General features: G+C 41.9%; 1 protein-coding gene and 2 long non-coding RNA genes across 4 annotated transcripts in view; 2 read left to right on the top strand and 1 right to left on the bottom strand.

Moving 5' to 3' along the window:
• Nucleotides 1–21,335, top strand: part of TSHZ2 (teashirt zinc finger homeobox 2) — a 424,686-nt gene that overhangs the window by 310,824 nt on the left and 92,527 nt on the right. The window lies entirely within an intron of this gene.
• Nucleotides 1,873–11,593, bottom strand: LOC144588776 (uncharacterized). Its single transcript, XR_013544471.1, has 2 exons — nucleotides 11,452–11,593; nucleotides 1,873–10,923 (listed from the first exon to the last, which is right to left on the bottom strand). It is a non-coding gene; the product is annotated as an uncharacterized LOC144588776 (long non-coding RNA).
• On the top strand, nucleotides 9,815–11,648 carry LOC144588774 (uncharacterized). Its single transcript, XR_013544466.1, has 2 exons — nucleotides 9,815–10,935; nucleotides 11,464–11,648. It is a non-coding gene; the product is annotated as an uncharacterized LOC144588774 (long non-coding RNA).

Here is a 21,335-nt window from a genome sequence, read left to right as displayed (position 1 = left end):
TGAGCACCCGTCGCCTGTCCCAGCTCCCGCCAACCTAGCGGTTCGAAAGCATGCAAATGCGAGTAGATAAATAGGGACCACCTCGGTGGGAAGGTAAACAGCGTTCCGTGTCTAAATCACACTGGCCATGTGACCACGGAAAGATTGTCTTCGGACAAACGCTGGCTCTATGGCTTGAAGAGCGGGATGAGCGCCGCCCCCTAGAGTCAGACACGACTGGACAAAAATTGTCAAGGGGAACCTTTACCTTTAAATTTTAAAACCAAAAAGAAATATAAAAAGGGCATAAAACAAACCGCAATGCAGGAACTAAAAATTTCAAGACGAAAACTCTGAAACTAAATTAAGATTGGAGGAAAATATATATTCATGCACACTGTAAAAAGGCTGCAGCCATCTTCACAGGTTTGGCTTGCTCCAGCGCCCCCCTACTGCCCCATGCCGCCCCTTTTTGTTCTACCGACCCCCTGAAAAATGAAATCGCCCACTGGGGGGCATTATTGCCCACGTTAAGAACCACTGCTTTAGACTTTCCTTTTTACCTGACAAAGTGGACAAAACAAAAATATATACCAAATAAAACATGTTAGTCTTTCGGGTGCAGTGTGGATCTTATGATGTGTCACTGGAGACCAAGACCAAAATCATCCACATTCTTATATTCTCATGTACTGTATGGGTGTGAAAGCTGAAATATTAAGAAAGTTAACAAGAAAAGAAATGGATTTGTTTGAAATGTGGTCTTGAGGAAAGTTTTATGGATATCCTAGGCTGCCAGAAAAACAAACAAGTCGGTTCTGGATCAAATCAAGCCTCAACTTTCTCTGGAGGTAAAAATGTTGAACCTGAGGCTGTCCTACTTTGGGCACAACATGAGAAGGCATGTTTTTCTGGAAAAAGTAATAATACTTAAAAATGTCAAATCTAGCAGGCAAAGAGGAAGACAATACGAGATGGGCTGACTCCCTTAATGAAACCACAAGCTGGAGTTTGCAAGAGCTGAGCAGGGCAGTCAAGGACAGGACATTTTGGAGATTGCTCATTCATAATGTCACCATCAGTCGGAGGTAACTTGACGGCACATAACAACATGAATCTTTGATATTTGCGCAAGAACAGATTAGCATCACTACCTCTCGCTGCCACCCATCAAGTTTCAGCAAACACTTTATGATGTTGCTACAGAGCCAAAACTATAACTAAGTAAAGGTTCCCCTTGACATTCAGTCCAGTCGTGTCTAGGGGGTGGTGCTCATCCCCGTTTCCAAGCCATAGAGCCAGCATTTGTCCAAAGACAGTTTCCATGGTCACGTGGCCAGTGCAACTAGACACGGAACACCGTTACCTTCCCACTGTGGTGGTACCCATTTATCTGCTTACATTTTTGCATGCTTTCAAACTTCGAGGTTGGCAGGAGCTGGGACAAGCAACGGGAGCTCACTCCACGTGGATTCGATTTTAGGACTGCTGGTCTTCCAACCTTGCAGCACAGAGGCTTCTGCTGTTTAACCTGCAGCTCCACCTCGTCCCACAAATCAATAACTACTTGGCTCCTTTTTAGTGTCTCCAGGTCAAACCAGATGTGAAGAGAAATCCTTATTCCCTATAATTAATCAATTTTTCATCCACAAGGGGATTTCATCAGAGATACATGCCTGAGCAAACAGATATGCAAATTAAACCTATGTTAACTTTCCCACAACCAATTAAAATAAAGCATGCTAAATGCAAGGTGCATATATGAGGAAATTGCATCCTATGACAGGCGGACATCTTTCGTCACTTATACGCTAAACGTGTATCAACTAGTTCGACTTTTAGTGTCAATTCGAACTTCCAGTCATGGTTTTTTTTTTTTTACATATAAATATATTTTTCACATTATGTCTAGCTGGAAGGACAGAGAAGAGGCACCCCTCTCTGAGATATTCTGTCAGCCACATCCAGGAAATATCAGCAAATGGGACTTGCTCCTACATTAAGGCTTCTCCTTTAAGACATTGTAATGGTGGCAACTAGCACCTTTAACATCACTCTAAGCATGTCGTCATCAACCCTTGTAAGTTAATTTGTAAGCCCTAACAGCAGTGTTATGCATCCTCTCCTCATTTGAAATGACCTTTACTGGATAATAATGTCTACCTTGTTGAGTCTTAATTGCCTAATTAGAAGAGCATTTTTTTCAGTTAGACAAACATTTAAAAATTCCTACTCTTTAAATTGTACCTAGATTATTTTCCCACATTTGAATCTCAATCAGCTTCAACAGAGCTTTAAAAGGAAAAAAAAATAAGGAAAAAGAAACTCTCCATGTATCACTGAAACTCCTACAACAAAATGTTAACAAAAGCTGCAGCAAATGTTAACATAAATCTTCAGGAAAGGGTAAAATTTCTTCTGGAGGTTCTTTTTTGGGAACAAAAGAGAATGTCCACTCCAGTTTCTAGATTGAATTCTAGGACTAGAGAAGGGCACAAACCTCGTTTCAGAGGTCCAACCGAATTCATCACCGTGAATGCACAGTGCCCTCCCCTGCATGTTCGCCTGTTCCTTGGGTGTCATGTGCTTCCCTCCCCACCTCCCAAGCTCGACTGCCCACTCATATCTTGCTGCTTGCACTTCTCTCTTCTGCCTTCTCCATCAGCCACCTACTCAAAGAAATCCCTGCTCCACCTCCTCATCTGAATGGGTGACAGACAGGAGAGGTGGAAGAGTGGGTAGTCAAGCTGGGGAGGCAGGGAGGGAATTGCCTAGAGTGGTCGAAATGACCAGATAGGAGGAGTATAAATAGAATAAATATAATTAATTGTTTGTTGCCTGAGGAAAGGGCAAACATGCAGAGGAAAGGAGGGAGGAGGAGAGTGCTGTGAGCACAGCAATGAATTGGTCAGACCTCTGAACTGAGGTTCATGCCAATCTCTATCTAGGATATTGTGTGCAACTGCAGAAGCCTTGATACACAACTCCAGCAAGCCATTGTTCGTACTTAAATTATTTTCTTATTTACACCATATATAGGACACATTTGTATTACAAGTGGTGCCCCGCATGACGATGATAATCCGTTCCAGGAAAATTGCTGTACAGCTAAATCATCGTCATGCGGAAAAAATCCCCATTGGAATGCATTGAAAACGGGTTAATGCGTTCCAGTGGGGAAATACCTCATCGTCCAGCGAAGATTGTCCATAGAGAACCGCCGACCAGCTGTTTAAAATCCCTGTCTTGTGAAGCTTCCATCCGAAAAACTCCCATTTTGCGAAGGGAAACCAGCCATTTTGCGAAGGGAAGCCATTTTGCGGAGCTGGAAAAATAGTCATTTAGCAAACAAACGGTTCGCAAAGCAAGGACCTAATCATCGTAAAGCAGATTTCCCCCATAGGAACCATCGTTTTGCGATCGCTATAACAATCGCAAAAACTCATCGTACTGCAGTTTCGTTGTACTGTGGGGTCGTCGTATTGCGGGGCACTACTGTATAAATGGAATTAATGGTCCCACATCTACCCTATATACATATGTTGGCGAAAATCCTGTTGGGCGTAGTCCATTGCACAGGAATGATGCATCTTTTCCATATTTCAGGATGCACATGATTTCATCTTGTTGCACATGAACCATGTGCACCCTGAAATTTTAAAAAATGAAGACTTTAATCAGTGGCAATCTTTTACTGACATAGATATCATTTCTGTTGTGAAGTCGAGCTGTGCAACAGAATTTTGGCTAATGAGTTCGTGTCAGTTTCTGACTGAACTATACTCTGAATTTCTGGAGCAGAGCAGCAGATGGTCCCTTTCACACAAAGTCATAAAACATGCTGAGCCCCAGAGACAGATGCAATTACTACTTTGAACTACAGTTCCCAGAGTACCTCACCCATCATGGGTAAAGTTACTTTCTGGACTACAGCTCTCTCACCATGATCAGTAACCAAAGTGGCTAGTGTATTCTGGGAGTTGAAATCCAATGCAGTAACTGTACTTCTCTCTGCCAAGACTGAACAACTTATATTGGCATTTGCGGCAGAAATTCCAATCACTGCCTTCTCTCCATCTCACTGGCAATGAAGATACAACAAATTTTAAAATGTGTAATAACTTGCTTCCTTTTTTGTGAGAACAAACATCTGCTGATTGAGGTGACTGGCTCACTCTTTTATAATGGTAGGGCCGGTCCCAGACCTGAAAACAGGGTAATCTTGTTACCAGGGTCTTTGTTCCTATGGAAGGAAACTCTAGGGCCGTCGTGTATTCTGAATAAAAGTATGAGGGATGTTCTGATAGCGTTCAGTGAACTTGCTTAGGAGTCTCCAGGTATTCCTGACAATTTTCAATCTTCCTAACCAGAATGAAGATTTAAAGTATGTTCAGTTGAATGAATGTACAATTTTCCCTCAGATCTTCATGGTAACTACAGCCTTTTTGGGGAGTGTTAATCATATAAGTACCTGATGAGGGAGGGTATGGTATTATTGCCTCCTTCCTCCATATCTAGTGGTCTCTCACATGTATAGGGTGATAATCTGAAGCAGAAAGTTTCTGTTCCCTATGAAGCAGTATAGGTGGCCTGGAAACCAGGGTTCCAACTCTCATGGGAAGCCTCCACAGATAATAAATGCTATTAATGTAGTCTGGTAGTTTAGAACCCTTGGGGTGCTACTTCATCCCAGGCTATCTCAGCCACCCACGCCTGCCTGCTTCCTTACTGCTTATATGAGTGAGTGTTTGCTTGCCTGCCTTCTAGTGTATTTATGGGGAGGCAGTGGTGTGGTGGTAAATTTGGAAGTGCAGGTGCTGATTACAAGAATCTCCATAGTCTTCACTAGAGATGGGCACAAACCAGACTACAAACAGAAAAAAAACAACAAACGGGTTCATGCAGGATATTTTGCCAAAACAGAACAAAGTGCCAAACTTTCTTCTGCTCTGCACTTTGTTTTGTTTCTGCCAAACAGATGCCCCCTGACCCCCTCTTTCCCACTGCCCCCATCACCTCCCTATCTGATCCTGCCACCACCACCTCCTCCTCCTCCTCTGCCTCTTTCTTCACCGCCTCCTTTCCCAGAAAGAAAGCCAGACTGTTGTCTCTGAAGATGCTGACGATGAAGGAGGAAGAGGAAACGGTGGCAGGACCAGGTAGGGGGCCAATGGGGACAGTGGGAAGGGGGCAGTTGGGAGACAGAGGGGGCGGAGGCATTAGGTAATACCATATTACCCCTCTTGATGAGTTTAATCTGTAGGCAGCTGTAAAATACTTTTATATTTACAGGCTATGGCTTATGTGAAAGTTAAGAATAAAGGAGGTGGAGCCCAGACATTCAGAATCCCAGACACATCTTGTATCCTCATATACAAGTATGGGTTTTTTATCAGCCATGTTTCAGTACAGAACTAATGAAATGAATATGTGATCTCTCTGTCTTGGACTCAGATGCTGATTAAAGCTGATCTTTTTAAATCATTTATAATAGCTTAAAAAAACACATCTTATATCACCCCTACTTCTAATTTTATTTTGCGGAATAACAGTTAAGGGCCATTGAAAGGAAATACACATCTGACAATACACCAAGAAGACTAACGGAAAGGGAAACTCACTGAATGATAATAAACCTTAACACAAGAATCGGTGACCTCCAGAGGTTTAGGGACTAGAAAAAAAGCCTTCTTGGAGGCTCAGAGGGCAGCACCACTTCTTACCTCCTAATTTATTTATTTTTTTACTAAATTGTGTGTTTTTAACTGAATAAGCCCTCTTTTGCCCTCTAGTAGCAAAATATAAAAAATGAAAAACAATTGGCACAGGCTAAGAGTGCAGGTGGAGTGGGGGCTCAGCATCTGGTAAAATTTGCCCTCCATGCGCCAAAATGCCGCATGGCTCTTTCCTCCCCTCAAAATAACTTTTCAAATGTGCAGGGGTACAAATTTGGGAGCGTCCCAAGAGCACTGGGGGATTGCATTTGTAAAACAACCTTCCAAAAAAGTGCACAAACTCAAAAAAATCCAGAAGCAAACGTCCATGCCTCTTGCTGCATGAATGCCCTTCAGTACCCCAATTCTTCATGGCAAAATTGCAAGTGGCTTGAATAAAATCAATTATGGCAGGCGGTGCCTTGTTTTGGAGGAAAACCACACACTGGGAAACCTCTGCAGATGGCATTCTCTAATTTTTAAAGGCTTTGGAGGCTGGAAATGGATCTCCAGGACACATGAAACTCACAACTGACTCCAAGGTTCCCATCCTTGGCTTAATGGAGAAGCTCAGTAACTAGCAAGAAGAGTTTGCATTAAGAAATTTCCATTGGCATTATCTGTTGCATGTGTATTGTTCAGTATGCAACAGATGATGTCTGTGGAGATTTCCTGATTTATGACAGCTTGCTTCCAAAAGTTACTCCATTTGCATAACTGCACAACAGGATTTCAGCCATTATTTATTAATTTCATGGGTTCAGCACTAACCTCTAGGTCTTTCTGATTCTAACTGCATATATTTAACTACAGAGACTACAGTGTGATAAAGACTGTCTAACTAAAGCTGCAGTGCTAAGCACAATTACATATCAATATGTTCCAGGGAAATAATTTATATAATATATAATATATTGTGAATGATAGATTTTCGTAATGGCTTTGCTCTAGACATTTAAGAAGCATTTCCTCCTAACCTCTAAGCAGTGTATTCATTGTTGGCTAGCAGTCTGGATAGCTCTGTGGTTTATGTATCTGGTTGTGGAGCCAAAGGTTGGCAGTTTGATTCCTCACCATGTCTCCTATGAGTACAGCTAACCTGTGTAGCTTTGGGTAAGCTGCACAGTCCCAGGATGCCCCAGAATATCTATCTATCTATCTATCTATCTATCTATCTATCTATCTATCTATCTATCTATCTATCTATCTATCTATCTATCTATCTATCTATCTATCTATCTATCTATCTATCTATCTATCTATCTATCTATCTATCTATCTATCTATCTATCGTTCTATCGTTCTATCGTTCTATCGTTCTATCGTTCTATCGTTCTATCTGTCGTTCTGTCTGTCTGTCTGTCTGTCTGTCTGTCTGTCTGTCTGTCTCTCCGCCTCTCCGTCTCTCTAGTTTTCCTTGAAGATTTCTCAGCCTCAGACAAATTTGGATTCAGATAAGGTATGCACCCTTCAGAACACTACCTTGGTTTGGTGATAGGGAAGGTGACAGAAAATAAAGGGAGAAATTGATGTTATACTCAACACAGAAAAAAAGGCCACCAAACTCTCAGAAAATGATCTATATCCCATATATATCCAGTAGCCTTTAAGTTATACAGTGATGCCCATTTTGAAACAACAAAAGCACTTAAAATCTCCTGGGTTGAAAATATCATGTATTTTACCTCTAGGGCACTCCAAAAGCTTTTTTTATTGTGTCAATATTCTCTGGATCATTTGTACACTTTGTACCACATATATTATTCATATTGACTATACTGTTGCATTTCAAAGCCAACCCATCACTTCCTATTAATAGGTTGCATTTTTTAAAAGAATGCGACATTTACTATTATTTTTGATGTAGGCATAAAATGGCATATGTGACAAAAAGTATAAAGCTGTAAAAAAGTATAAAGCTGTATAAGAATTATTTGTGAGATGTGTAAACAAAGATGGATGCATTGGTCCATCAGAATAAAACACAAGCAAAATCCGGAGGCTAGTAAAAATCTCACAAAGGAATGCAAGCTTTTGACTTCTTCAAAACTCTTCATCAGACAAGATGGAGTTAAAATGTCATGTGAGAAGCAGAGAAGTCCCCAAAACATGGCAAATGTTTGCTGTGACTACAGATGGGCACGAATCATTGGCTCACCACCCATGCTGGTTTGTTTAGCAGCAAACAAGTGTCCCACGCATCAAATCCCTTTCTCCTCTGGTAGGTGCCCAATCAGAGGCAGCAGCCTGGCCTCTCTGCCCCGCCCCTCTCCAGGCCCTGCTCTGAGTGGGTGCCTGCTAGAGGGGGTGGGGCTTTGAAGCACCAAACACCTCTTTGGGCACTATACGAACTGGCATAACCCACTTTACCACTGGTTCATGCCCATCTCTAGTTGCAACCATGAGATCGGCTGTTAACTAGGACTTTTACTTGATCTTAACACATGCACTGCCTGCTTTTGGATTTTGGCTTTGTTTAAATGTAGTTATGAAAGAACAGTTTTTATCAGAGCAGTATCCACAAAATCCAATACAGCTAAAGTTTATCTTGAGATTTTGGACATATTCAATCTCTTATTGTCCAGACAGCCAAAGGTGACTTGAAATGGAAAGCAGAGACATTTGGAAAGGAGATGTGTGAGTTAGATGAGCTTTGTCTTTCCAATCAGTCAGAATTTCTGGTAAAAATCAGAGTTTATGCATCTCCACAGAGGGACAACATGAATGCTCCTATGCAATTAGAGATTTCAGAAGCATCGAACATTCGGGTGATGTCATGTTCAGGTATAGGTGGTGGTAGCCAGAGCAGAAGGCAGCCTGTGAATGAATTTTGGGATAAGCTACCATGCTTAGTCCTTGAATTGTTGCAATGTACAGATAGCAACTAGAGAAGAAGGAATGACCACTTCTGAAATTCTGGGGTGAGATTTTCCCCTGCCCCTCATCTCAATCCACGTATTACCTCCACTGCAGATATGCTTCCATTTTAGGTCACTAAAAAAGGTCCTAGTTAGTTATCACTTGCTGTGATGTAATTCTGATTTTATTCTTGCAGGTGAGAACAAAAACATTCAAAAGCGTTCTCACCCCTGGACAAGATTACAAGAGATTTTGTGCACTTTTTTTGCACAGAATTTGTTAATGTGGTATTTTTGTTTTTGCAAAAAAAAAAAAAAAAAAAAAGGCTAAAGTTTTATTTTGCAATACTTTCTAATTCATGCGGGAAACATTGTTCTTTGTGCAAAAGACAAGGCTTTAAATTTAAAAGACATGTTTTATTTTTCTTTTTTGCAAATGCTGTGGCTGACAAAAAAAATGTGCTAGTCTTTTCATTCTCATGTAGGAGCGAAGAACCTCTCACAGCAGTTGTCCATTTTTTCATCAGCACACTGAGACACCTTTTTCTCATTGAAGATGAGAAGACTGGGGAATAATCTTTATATCCTTATTTTCTAGGCATTTCTGCTGGATACGGATACAAAAGTGTGTTAGCAGCACTATGCTAGTTTATAAGCCTCCCTCATGGGCTCGGTCGCAATTATCCTGAGTCAGCCACAACTGTCTTTAGTTCTGCCCTCCAGCTTTTCTCTTGATTCCTTAAATATTTCTCTTCCTTGGGGAGACAGGTAGATACCAGCTACGATGAGTTAAGCAGGGACCCTTACATACAAGACGTTTGCATCCAAAGCAATCAGGGTAAACCTTTTTCTTCCTCCTCCCAGCTCTGTTGTGACAAAGCCACCGAATGCTTTGTCCCAGTTATGTGCATCTATACAATCAGGATATTAAAGGATGCGGGGGGGGGGGGAGAGAGTTTTCCTTGGTGGTAGTACAGTACTAGCAACCCTATTCATCATCAGGGATTTTAATCCCACACTGCGGCGTGGTTTCCTACCCGCCCCTCCTCCTTTCTAGGGGAAACAAATGGTCAGTTTATAACCACTGCAGCTGAACTCCATTTCTGCAATCTCTGTGGGGAGAAAAGCAGAAAGAAAGAGGGGAGGAAGGTGAGAGGGGGGGAAGAGCGAGGGAGAGCAAAGAGAGCCGGAGCACTCTTCAGACAGAAAAATGTCTCGCCTAATGTCAACAAATGGCCTTCCCTTTTAAAAAATGAGCTCCACATTTCAAGTAGCACTTCCTCTGACATCGCCACTGCTGCCTTAAACTTTTGAACCCTGTCAGCAAGTGTGTTTGTGGCTCTGGCGGGCCTGTGGAGAAAAGTGGAGGGGAGGGAGAGAGAAAGAGAGAGAGAGAAAGAAAGAAAGAGAGGGATTAGTGGGGGAAAGTGGAGGGAGAGGCCCACTCCTTTTGCCACCAGCCGCCCTCCCCATCACCCTCCCCCCCCCCAAAATTATAAAAATAAAAATAAAAAAGCCGTGTGGAAGAATTCTCTCGGGGACGATGGAGCCCTATCAAACCCAACTGCAGTCATACTTTACTGTCTGCTACAGATATTGAGCCCTCGTCGCAGTAATTGTCACCGTGACAGAGCTGGGAACACTTGCTGTAATTAGGACAGTTGTTTTGTCATGTGTAACGATCTGAAGAGAAGCAAGGAAAAGAGGCGAATGAGCACTAATCTGCTGGTAGCGTGGAGGAGCAGAACCAAGGCGGAGGCAGGAAAGAAACACAGCCCAGGAGCTCAGCTTCAAGGAGCCAGCCTTTACCAAGGGCGCATAAATACATGTTCAAGTGGTACTTTTGTATTACCCAGCACTGGGTGGATTTTTCACGGCAGGAACATATGGGAAGTGAATTTAATCATGTCTATGCGGCGAGGGAAATAGGAGGATCTTTATTCTAACTAGACCATCTTTAGGAGTGTTTGGTTCTCAGATACTGCTTAGTGCTGTGTTGGAAACAACCTGCCTTGTTAAGATAAAGCATTCCTCCTTTTCCCATATGTGTGTGGCCACACAGGAGGATCAGTATGTCTCATCTTCTACGACAGGCAGTCTACCCGTGGCGGGGCCATGACTAGCAAGCAGAACTGTCTCCACCCCACCCTGAGGTATCTGTATGTCCCCCTCAGCCAAGAAATAAAGAGGATGTGATGCCCCCTGAAAACAAACAGAAAGTTAGTGCTTTTTGTAAAAAAGTAAAGTGAATAGAGCTGGGAGGTATTGCCATTTATTTTCCTCACACTCGCCAGTAGGTCCACTTTAGATTTCAGTGTGTTATAAATTCTGGTGCCCTGGGGTAAAACTTACACTTAATTGAAAATACAAAACTCAGTACAGTGGTGCCTCGCTTAACGAGCGCACCGTTTAACGAAGAATCCGTATAGCGATCCCTTTTTGGGGATCGCTATACGGATGAGCCCCAATCGCCGCACTCGCTTTGCGACGATTGGGGCGTCCGGCGGCCATTTTGGAGCCGCCGAACAGCTGATCGGCGGCTCCAAAATGGCCGCCGCATGACCCGAAATGGCCCCTATCAGTGTTTTCGCGCCCTCCCCTTGCTTACGGAGGTCGCGAAAACGCTGCGGGGGGGCGAAATGCAAGGGGAGGGCGCGAAAACACTGATAGGGGCCATTTCGGGTCATCCGGCGGCCATTTTGGAGCCGCCGATCAGCTGATCGGCGGCTCCAAAATGGCCGCCGGACGCGAAAACATCGCTGGAGGGGTAAGTTTCCACGCTTATTGGAACACATTAAACTAAGTTTAATGCGTTCCAATAGGCTTTCCTTACCCGCACAGCGATGTTTTCGTATAGCGAAGGTTAATCCGGAACGGATTAACCTCGCTATACGGGGCACCACTGTACATAGAAGACACAAGAATGAGTATGTGTACATTCATACACATGTGCATATGTATACATGTATATGCAGAAACACAGAAAGAGTAGTGGAAGTATTAACAAATACAGCACAAAAGATACACAGCAGAATAACAACACAGTGAGAGGTTTAAAAGATAAAATTGTTTAGTAAAGCAAAAAAAAAAAAGCAAAGTATGCTGCTTAGATACCGCCCCATAGCACTGGGTACTCATTTTACTGACCTCGGAAGGATAGAAGGCTGAATCGACCTTGAGTCGGCTACCTGAGATTGAACCCCAGGTTGTGAGTACAGTTTTGGCTGCAGTTCAGCAGTTTAACCACTGTACCACGAGGCTCAATATAGTAGTCAATATATATATATTCAATATAAACTACAATTAGAAAATTATTTAGGCACCAGGTGAACCTACCTGGGCAAAGGTGGGGGAAAGAAAATGGCCAGTTACATTTAAATGCTAACTAGCCTAATCTACTTTCCCAAACAGCATATAAACTATGCCGAAATTATATTTTAGTGTTCACATTCCCCCATTTGTTACAAAACAGTTATCTGATTCTTCTTGTTATCCCTTATTTGTATCAAGTGCAAATCTTAAGGACAAGTGAGGGAAAAATATTTGTGAGAATTAAAACAGTATAGAAAAATTAATTCTACTAAGATTTGCTTGCAACTTTGTGTATATTATACAAAAATCAGATACCAAAATCTACACTGGAAAAAATATGCACAAAAATCTGTACAAAATGCTGTAGAGACATCTTGGGGGGGGGGGGAAGAAATGTACAGGAATACCCCATATACACATAGTATCTGTGGTTCCAGTTATCCATCGTTGCCATTGCTGCTACCCAGCCTGAAGTGCGCATGCACACTTCCCTCCTCCTCTTGCCCTTCCCTCCTCCTTTTTTAAAAAGGAGTTTGGTATTTTACTGGGTTTGCTACTATCTGCAGTTTCAGGAATCTGTCTGGGAGGGGTCTGGAACCTATTCCCCACAGATACAGGAGTCCTACTATATTAAAGCAAGAGTGAGTAAAATGTACTCCCTCCAACCCAAATGTATCCTTCCAGCACACCCTTTGGAGATCCCATAAACTCACAGTCCCCCATTTTTTAAATGAAAATCAGGGCATGTCCACACTGACCCTTTGGGTGCAGAACGGTATGGTCTAAATAGGGTTGGGTGAAGGAGCAATATGCCATTTGACGTGATCCCTGTGTCCAAATAGCATATTGATCTCAAGTGACCTCCAGCTCCTTCTGTGGTCAATTGAACACAGAAGTGAAATTATTATTTTTGGTTGTGCTAGACCATCACTGCTGATACACTGAGTCACTTAGATTAAATTACAAAAAAAGTTTTTTTTCCTTGTGTGCAGTGCCAATCAAGAAACTGCCTGCAGCCACTGTTTCTATTGACACTTCACACAAACGCAAAGTAAAAAAAAAAATGAAAATTTAGTTTAAGTGATTCAGCACAACACTGATGGTCTAACAGAGTAAAAAATAACAATTTCATTTCCCCTGACCCTTCACAGAGGACCAGAGGAAGTGTTCATTTTTCTGATATCCTGAAGTGTTTCATTTATTAAGCCACTTCATCACACCTGAAAATTGATAGCAGAAGGAGCCTTAACAGATTTGATACTTGAAAAGCTCAAATGTAGTTCATTTCCAGCACTTGCATACACTTGAATGGACCAAATTAGAGTGCATTAACTTGCACCAAAAAAGTAGAATCCCCTCATAGGAGCTCAAAAAGGTGTGGGTGGAATTGTCTAGGGGCAAAGTGGTCCATTCTAGTGATTACATTGTGTGTTTGCTGGAAAAAAGAGTGAACCAATCCACCCCGCAACACACCAAACAGTGGAAGAAATGCCTGTTTGAACATGCCATTAGTCCCCAAAATGCCTTCTTTTGGTCACCAAGAGCATGGGAAAAATCTTGTCATGTTTTGCCTTCCCTGCACCCCTACCATCTATCTTTTAAAAAGTATTTTTAAATGTGACCACTAGAGGGCATCATGGCATTTCATCTCTTTAAAAAAACACCTGAAAAATTAATTTTTAAAATACATAAAAAAACATTGGAGACGGCCTCTGTTGCTCTTGGGCCTCTGGAGATTGTACACCTCTTTGTTAAAGGGATGAAATTAATTTAAACTTTGGGGGGGAAAAACCCGACAAGCTCAGTAAAACTGAAACTGACTTATTTGCTCAAAATATTTCTCACACACTGAGACTCTGAAGGTGGGAGCATCTGTAGAAAGATCATATAAGGGTCTTGGTGAATGGATGTTGTACAGAAGAAGACAATCCACCGAATACCTGGAATATTGCAATTGTCGGCTTTTACAGATTTATATATTAGTGGTGGGGCATAGCGCACATTTCTCCCTTCTCACTTGTGAGCTTATACATATACAGTTGTAGAAATCACACACACACCCTTTTAAAAAAACAGCACCATTTGGAGAAACAGTCAAACAAGAAAACATGGATCAAAAGAAGTGTCTGCATTTTCTGTCATGGGGACATGCCATTACGAGTGTCTGCCTTTCAGGATTTAGCACCATACCACTGTTCAGAAGTAAGCCCAAAGGAATTCAGTGGGTCTGACTCCCAGAAAAGGCGATAATATCCATCTAAAACTGATTGACTTAAGGTGACTGCTTCCTTTAGCACTAGGTGGACAGTGTTCTTTGATACAGTTTATCTGATAGTGGGCAGAGATAGGCAGAAACCTGAAAAATTTGTGGTTCACGGTGGTTCATAGTTCATGGCTGACTATGAATCATGAACCACAACAAATCAATCAGAAAAGTGAACCACGAACCAGTACAGTGTTCATTTGATGCCCGGTGGGGAGGGGCTTAGATACTCCACTTGTGCTACCGCCACTACACTGCCACTGCCATGCATATAGACTGGTGCATGCACAGAGACAGACAGCCTGGCTTCCAGGAGAGAAGGCTGGCTATCTCTGAAGATGGCACTGGCAGAGAAGGAAGAAGAGGAGGTGGCAGGACCAGACAGGGAGAAAAACAAGAGCAGCAGGAAGGAGGCAGGACCATCTGTTTTGCCAAAATGAAGCGCTGGGTGGAAAAAAGTTAGACACTTCATTTCACTTTGGCAAAACAGAATGCACAAACCAAACCTCAAACGAACCACAAACCAGCCCAATTCATGGGCATTTCTTTGGTTCATAGTTCGGTTCATGCCCATCTCTAATAGTGAATCATCAAACTGTGAGTCATCACAATACTCTTCAGATTCTGAGTAGTGTTTTTATTTATTTTAATATATATTTATCCTACCTTTACTTGTAAGAGTTCCCAATGTAGTTCACTGGTGAACAAGGGCTGAAAAATTTAACTGATACACTCTCCCAGTCTTTCCCACCCTTAGATTGAAATCCTGATTCCTGTCTTCTCAATGCATGTTGCCAGTGGTCATGCATGATGGAAGTTATAGTCCAACATCTGGAGACTCAAGATTGAGAAAAGCTGCTTTGGCTTAAAAGGGCATCCTAGATGAATACTGCACTGCATTTAATTCTTTTGAAAGCGCATAAATATACAACTTTCATGTGCCAACTTTTAAAAACTCCCTCATCATTCTCACACAAGACAGAATGCCTCCTTCAATATGGTGCCTGCTATGAGGTATATAGTCACACCATCTAAAAGGTGATTTTTCTTCCATAGTATTGCTTAAGCCATATGCAGATTTATTGCAGATTTGTTATCCGCTGTGAATGAGGAAAGGAAGGAAAACATTTCATTGCATGTTAGAGTGCTGTAGGTATTAGAGTCTTGGATTGCAGCTTGAGAGATACAGGTTCAAATCTCCACTGAGTCGTAGGATTCACTGGTGGGCCGATGTGCTCTTTCTCAGTAAGAACTACTCACAGTATAGTTGTGAAATTTAACTGGAGAGTTGTGTCTGCTGTTGTTGTGTGTCATCAAAAAAGGGGTAAAGGTTCCCCTTGACAATTTGTCCAGTCATGTCCGACTCTAGGCGGTGGTGCTCATCTCTGTTTCCAACCCATAGAGCTAGTGTTTTGTCTGCAGACAATCCTCCATAGTCACGTGGCCAGCATGACTAGACATGGAACGCCATTTACCTTCCCACCTATTTATCTACTTGTATTTTTGCATTTTGCATGCTTTTGAACCGCTAGGTTGACGGGAGCTGGGACAAGCGACGGGGGCTCACTCTGTCGCATGGATTTGATCTTACGACTGCAGGTCTTCTGACCTTGTAGCACAGAGGCTTCAGCGGTTTAACCCGCAGCGCCACCACATCCCCTGTGGTGTCATCAAGCCACCTCCAATTTATATCAACCCTAAGAATGAATGAACTCCAAAATGTTTTATCAGCTCTTGCAAACCTAAGATCAAGGCTTCCTTTCTTGAATCTATCCGTCTCATATATGATCTTCCTCTTTTCCTGCTGCCTTCGACTTTTCCTAGCACTAAATGGGAAGTGGGAGAGCCAAACATACTGCTTTGAGCTCATTGGAAAAGATCCAAGATACAACCTTAAGAAATAAAGAGAGGAGGAGGAGGAGGAAGAAGTATGCTAGCCTTCTACATATTCAAGCTTCATTGCCATAAAATTCAAACAGTGGCTTATCATTATGCCTACACTGAGCTTCAAAAGCTTTGGGGGGGGACCATCTTTCTGTACTACAACACTCGGAATTATCTAGCCACCACAGTTGGGGAGTGATAGTCCAAAAGAGTGATTTTTTTTTACAGGTCCTGAGCTCCAAAGTTCCATGGGCTAATTAGATTTACAGGATTCCCTTGCATTTATCATTGCTGGGCTACCTTAACATTGCTGCATTATGCATTCTGCATAATAGCAATGCTTGCATGTGGCAGGAATATTTGACAGCAGTGCCAGTGGGCAGGGAAATTAGTCAAATAAAATAAAACAAACAAAGCAATATTTTTTTTGTTCACCACGTATGTTCATCAGCAGTTATTTGGAAATGCATTGTGCTTGTTGAATTTCCCCAGATTCCACATACCCTCACCTCTCTTAATATAGATCGACTATATGCTTGTTTGTCAGCTCTCTCTGCAGACCAGTCAGGCATTCACTTCTGCAGGCGCTGGTGTTGATTTAATCGTACTTTGTAAAATATCCAAAGATTACCCTTTGAGAGAATGGAAAGAGTGGGGAAAGCTTGCATGGTAACAATAACACCGCAATTTGCTCCCCTTGTAGCAAATGGATGTTTTTGTGGGGCAGAGCGGCTTGCAATAAATGAGCCTGGAAAAACCTTCCAAAAGCAATTGTACTCTTTAATACAATTGAGAGATCTGCATTGGCCTTTGAGTGCTTAAAGGTCTAAAGGCAGAGACTCATAAAAGCCCACACTTCTGATAGAACAATGTAAGATTGTTACCTCTTTGAATAGGCCTGAGCCAGCATCTAGAAGGCCTGCTTTTTCTAAACAAAAGCTTTGTGATTGCTGACAGCAAAGACGGGGTGAAGATTGGCAGCTGAAATTGAATTAAAATGGGAGCTGTAGCCCAATGATGTTAAATTCTAACACATTTCCTCAAACACTGTGGCGAGACTGGAACTGAAAGGGACCAAAGGCCCAGTCACCTGCTGTGAGGATGTGGCACCATTTTTAGATTTAAGAGATGCTGTGGTGAATCAGGCCAAAGGCTGTTTAGAGCCAGTATGGACCAAATTATATGTTACAGATAGCATCTTATTGTCAGGGCCCAAGAAATGCAATTCCATACTGCCTCTATGACAGAGCAATCAGACTTGCAGATGAAGCCAGTGTTTACCTCCTGATGACCAAACACTACAAATCAAGCAACAGCAAACGAGGGCTACTACTGAGACAATAAGATACCGTATTTTTCTATGTATAAGACGCCCCCATGTATAAGATGCTCCCTACTTTTCTAACCCCAAATTAAGAAAATTGATTGATTGATTGATTGATTGATTGATTGATTGATTGATTGATTGATTGATTGATTGATTGATTGATTGGATTTTTACCCTGTCCCTCCAGACAATGTCTACTCGGGACGGCTTACAAATAAAACATGGCAATATATAAATATATAAAATCAGAAATCTAAGTGGAGCTTAGCAAGTGTGGGGGGGAAGGGATCAAAGCACTGCAGGATCACTTTGATCCTTGCTTTCCCCTCCAGTTGTGATTATTCTCTCCTCAGCTTACTTCCATGTATAAGACGACCCTCAATTTTTACTCTAAAGATTTTAGACAAAAGTATAGTCTTATACACGGAAATTCGGTATATGGAATTTCCTCTCATAAAGATAAGCTTTCTGTACTTTCCCTCAGGGTCCAACCATATATAACCATAGTGGTCAGAGTGCTTGACTGAGAGGGGAAAGTTCTCAGTCCAGTCTTACAGCCATGAAATGTACTGGGAGATGCCAAGCCCTATTCCTACCTACCTCAGTTGGGCTGCTGTGAAGATAAGGCAGGAAAGGAAGAAAACCATGTATGCCACCTGGGCCTCTTTAGAAGAAAGGTAGAATATAAGCATAGCTAACAAATAAAATTGGGTCCAACATTTTTGTTCTAATGAAGTCCAACCAGTTGCTTATGGGAAGCTGCAAAGCAGAATGTGAATAGAATACTACCCATCTGCTGATCCTCCCCAGCAATTAAGAAACAGTCTTGGCCTATCTGTCACCTGAAATGGTCCTTTACCACATTTTAACAGCCACCAGTAGCATTTGAGGAAAAATAGTTCCCCATCTACAAACCTGTTCCAATTACACTGATTGTAGTAGCACCGGGAATAGTGTACACATATTGTAAAAGAAACAATAGACAATCCAGTGCCTTCCAGAGGGTTAGACTTCAAATTCTATAAAGTCCAGCAGCATGGACAATGGTCAGAAGTACGGTAGGATCAGTATTCTCTGATTCATTTCTCCATGGTCTGAAAATATTAAAATTATTAAAGGAAACCCCCCAATATGTTTTTGATGATGATGTTATCACAACTGGCCATTAAAGGAAGTCAGAGATTACGCTATTTATAGTGCTAGCTATTAAAATAGTATTATTTTAAACATATGCAGAATGGCTTGGAACTAATTCCCTGTGGATACAAGGATCCTACTATAACAGGAGTTCTGGTCTAAAAGCTGTCTTAATGGGTAACACAAATATTCCACACTAGGGTAGGGCTTGAGAGAAAAAAGCTGCATGTTAATGTAGGTAGCTGTGACTACAGATGGGCACGAACTAAACTAAGAACCAAAAACCCCTCGAACTGGGCTGGTTCATGGTTTGGTTTGTGCAAGCTGTTTTGCCGAAATGAAATGAAGTGCCAAACCTTTTCCACTCGGCACTTCATTTTGCTTCATAAAAACAGATGTCCGTTGGCCTTTTCCCGTTGCCTCCCTACCTGGTCCTGTTTCTCCCACATGGCTGGCATCTTCAGAGACAGTGGCACGGCTTCCCTTTCCGGAGCCAGGCTAGTTGCCTCTGCACATGCACCCGCCTATCAGCTGAAAAGGAGGAAGCAGCAGGACCAGGCAGTGAGGTAGGAGGGCAGCAGTAAGGGGGCACACAGGGGGCAGAGGGGGTGGAGGCATCAGGTTCACCTCCCCCCCCAGACACAAACTGGAAAAACGAACCACAAACTGGTTCGTTTTTCCAGGTTCTAGTTTGGCTTGTGGTTCATGGGTAACCACGAACCACCTTGATCCATTGTTTTTCTGGTTGGTGCCCATCTCTAGCTGTGACTTTTACATTAACAAAGGTGTACCAAAGGCATGTTTGAAAAATAAAGCAACAAGTAAAAACAAAGCTATAATAGTAATATATATTTATTTTCACATGCTATATTTCAGGGTTATTTAAAGACACTTCTAGAGGCAGACTGGAAGACATTTTCATTTTTCTTTCTTTTATCAGTGCTAGTTTTAAGAAAATAAAGAAGCCAAAAAGCAACAGGAAACGAATGAGCAGTGCGGCAAGTACCATAATAGGTACAGTAACTTAGCCAGCATTGTAACAGACAACACCAAAGGATTACTTTTCTTACACGCTTCAGAATAACAGGAAGGAATTACTTTTAAAAGAAAATTCCAACTGATGCCCCGAGTGGCATCACCACTACGCAGTATTCTTTATCTAGAAAACCTTTCAAGGAAAGCAGTGTCCATTTAACAGTTGGATTAATTGCATTCTTCTGTTTCCAATCTTAATCAAATGTTGAATATTCCTGGGATTGCCAGATGTAAGGAATGGTTTGTGGTGAATTGCTTTGCAGTCTCTGCTTCTCATGGCTGCTATTCTGCTCAATAGTACAAAAACTAGAGATAGGTGGAGTTGGTGCCTTCAATGCACCCTCTTGTTGTTCATTTTTACATGAGCTAGGTACAAAAAAGGAACAACCTTTACATCTTGAGGCCAATATCTCAAGGTTGTTGGTTTCAATGGGCTGCTCAGTATGAAGACAATGGTAGACATGAGTTTCACAGAAGCAACCCATGACAGGCTTTGAAGAGCCCCACAATAAAATGTGAGGAATCCTCTTTCAAGGAAGCAAACCCATGGGTGTTGAACCATTTGCTTTCAATGAGGCATCCCTTCTCAGCTGAACTCTTCTCTCTGCCACTACAATTATTACCACAACCCTTTCTCTGCCAACATGTTATGAAATTCTGATAACCATTTTCCCATTTTGTGCTTATTGTGTGAACAACTTCAAACCTAGGAAAGTAATACTTGTATCTTTTTTTATTAATGACCTGGATCAGGGGATGCAAGGGATGCTAATCAGATATGCAGATGACACAAAATTGGGTGGAATAGCTAATATTCTGGAAGACAGAAACAAAATTCAAAATGATCTAGATAGGCTGGAGCACTGGGCTGAAAACAACAGAATGAACTTCAACAGGGATAAGTGCTAGGGTTTTGAGCTAGCAACAAAATTACCATGCTCCAACCCTTTTGCCATTCTTTACAACCCAGCAAATGTTCTTTGTTTTTAAATGCCACTTCTCTTAAACACTATCACATTAGGCAAAAAAGTGACCCATTCTGTCACTTGAGAGGATCTGCAATTACCATGCTGTGCCTAATCAGGTTATTAATGGGTTTGAGTTTTAATTCCTATAATATTTTCATCTGAAACAAACTTTTGCTCCAACATGCATTAAGCTTGAGTGGCTCAACCTTGGAAAGTTGAGCCACCACATCCCCATTTGTTCAGATCTCCCACCCCATTTCCAACATCAAAGCACATGCTATAAATCTCAAACTCTATGTACATTGATATTATGGGAAAAGCTAAATGGTAATTTATGTGATGAATATATGATTATTCCTTTAGATCAGCATATTTCAGGGTAGTTGGGCAATTTAGCCATGTGACTTTCATGGGACTTTATGGACTTCTGTTGTCCAAGTCTTTTGGTCAAACCACCATTGTTTTAGGGACCAGAAACTGTACTGATGTGATCTTCAGCCTTCCAGATATAGGAGCACAGAAAGCTGAGTAAGACCACTGGTCTATCTAGCACTGTGCTGTTAACACTGACTCCAGAGGTTCAGGAAGAATTATTTCTTAACCATACATGGTATCTCCTAGTGGTCTCCCATTCAAAGCCCTTACCAGACCCAACCATGCCTAGCTTTCAAAATGAGATGCAATCATCAGTCAGTTGCTAGAATCCTCTTGCATAGCATAATAGGTCAAACTAGAATAGGCCTACCAAACCAGTAGGGATTTCATGAGTTGCCTCTTCCACAAGTTCTTGGGCATACTCTAGTTGTGACTTACTTTAGCACAGTCCTGTAAATCACAACTGAGTAGGTCCATTTGAAG

Source organism: Pogona vitticeps, chromosome 4, assembly GCF_051106095.1.
Source record: "Pogona vitticeps strain Pit_001003342236 chromosome 4, PviZW2.1, whole genome shotgun sequence".
In the NCBI taxonomy this organism is placed as follows: domain Eukaryota; kingdom Metazoa; phylum Chordata; class Lepidosauria; order Squamata; family Agamidae; genus Pogona; species Pogona vitticeps.
This window is presented reverse-complemented; position numbering and strand designations above follow the sequence as displayed.